The following is a 2,086-nucleotide window of genomic DNA, read 5'->3' as shown; positions in this document are numbered from 1 at the left end:
ATATACATATCATAAAATAAATAAGTGTCACATTATGCTACCTTTAAGCTACGAAGACTTACAAAGCTGAATCCCGATACAATTTAAATGATAGTTGTGAGGTTGATTAAATACCTGCTTATACTGTTTACCAAGGTGTACCGAAATTGACCAACGATGAGGACGAGATTGACCAGGACGAACTTTCTGACGTCATGAGAGTAGCCGAAATTTTCAAATTACCGAGACTGACAGAGATTTGTCAAAATTGTCTCTCCTAAATCCAAGTATAGGTACCTTCCTGAATGATGAAACAGGGCAAAATATGAAGGAACTCTACTTTAACAAACCTGAGAGTGCTGACGTAACGTTCAGGGTGGAAGGTAAGATACGGTAACGAGAAACTGCATACACTGAGACATATAATTCATCCCAACTGGTAAACACACACGACTACCAAGTGTCATAGCTGATTGTTTAGTTGACAAAAGCTTGCTTTGTTTTGTTTTGTTGGGTTTTTTAATACAAATACACATGTATAACATTTGAACAGACTAAAGTCCATGAATTATATTTTAATATAATCTTGAAATGGTGAAATTGTGGATTTAAACCATATAAATCCATATATTTCAGGACGAACTATATACGCCCATAAAGTTCTCCTGAGTGCAAGATGTAACGTCATGGCCGCCATGTTTGGAGGTCATTTCATAGAAGGACAATCGTCATTATCTGAGGTAGGTATACATTGGTAGTACCTAATTCTTAAAGTTGAACTGTTATCGCATTGCTATAGGTGATATGCGATTTTGTACGTTAATGGTGTCCATCGATGTAGCCTTTTTATTCCTTTGATACCACAGGTAAATATTCCGGACACTTCCGCAGAGTGTTTCCTGGCTCTATTGGAATACCTTTACACCGACCATTCACCCATTGAAGAGATCGAGGTGATGGGACTCGTTGTTCTCGCGGATTAGTATGGACAAAAACGTTTGATGAATTAGTGTGAATTATATATTACAAGGGAAGTCGACAAGAGTGTGACAAAGAATATAGAGAAAGCAGAAATTGACGTCATCGGACTTTTGCTTACGTCGCAGGTATTAACATCGCAAAGAGTTTAGTGTACAGTAACGTCTATGTTTCTGCAAAGAAACATGTGGTTGTTGACATATTTCGGTTGGAGATTTATGACTTTTCCATTGCCATTTTATGTTTTAATTATAACAGTGTCATTCCATTTTCATTAATCATATTATATCATGTGCTCCAATCGTGACGCAATAATATGGAAAATTGGCCTAACAAATGGCGTTTAAATATCGACATAGAAGATATGGCAATGACTCCCAACATGTTAATGTTGCATTCAAATATGGTCGTTGGTTAAACCTAAATTTCTTCTATCAGTCCTACATATATTTTAAATTATATCTGACACTTCCTAGATAAAGATAAAAGTTTTCAGCTCAAAGTATGCATCCCTTATTTTGAAACTTTCGTTGTATCAGTCATATACGGTGAATGTTGCATTATTTTTTGCATTTATTTTTGTAGAATTACAACGCAGAACAGTTGTCAGGGTGGTGCTTTCATTTTATCTCCACAAACTACACGGCGTTCCAAAACCGAGCGGAATTCTCGTCATTAAAAGGAGATAACAATACATATATTGAGGAGAATCAGTGGCCTCCATTAGCCTACCTTCGTGAGATAGAGGAGTACGAGAAAAAATGGAAGTCAAAGGGAGATAAATGTTCAATCATGTAATCGTTAACCTAAAATAATATTTGAATGAATTGTTATCAATTTTATCGATATTTGTAACTGTCAAATATTAAGTTTTAACGTCAACACAAAGTGGAAATAATACCAAACTATGTGATCAAAGACAACGCAAATTAAACAGAACTTTGCATATATTACGCAACATTAACTATACCCCCGCAACGAAGTTGGAGCGGGGGGGATATACTGGAATCACCCTGTCTGGATGTCTGGATGTCGGTCTGTCGTCCGCAGTAATTTGTCCCGAAAACTCCTTAATTAACTAGTAGATTTCATTGAAACTTTGCATGAATGATCAGTATCTTATGTAGTT

The 2,086-nt window shown here is 36.1% G+C and overlaps 1 pseudogene; it reads left to right on the top strand.

Moving 5' to 3' along the window:
• Positions 1-135: 135 nt before the first annotated feature.
• Positions 136-1,886, top strand: LOC110445034 (annotated as a pseudogene).
• The last annotated feature ends 200 nt before the right edge of the window (positions 1,887-2,086 follow it).

The sequence above is a fragment of the Mizuhopecten yessoensis genome, unplaced genomic scaffold (assembly GCF_002113885.1).
Source record: "Mizuhopecten yessoensis strain PY_sf001 unplaced genomic scaffold, ASM211388v2 hete_36049710, whole genome shotgun sequence".
Lineage (NCBI taxonomy): Eukaryota > Metazoa > Mollusca > Bivalvia > Pectinida > Pectinidae > Mizuhopecten > Mizuhopecten yessoensis.
Note: the sequence above shows the minus strand (reverse complement) of the source record. Positions and strands in the feature narration are given on the sequence as shown.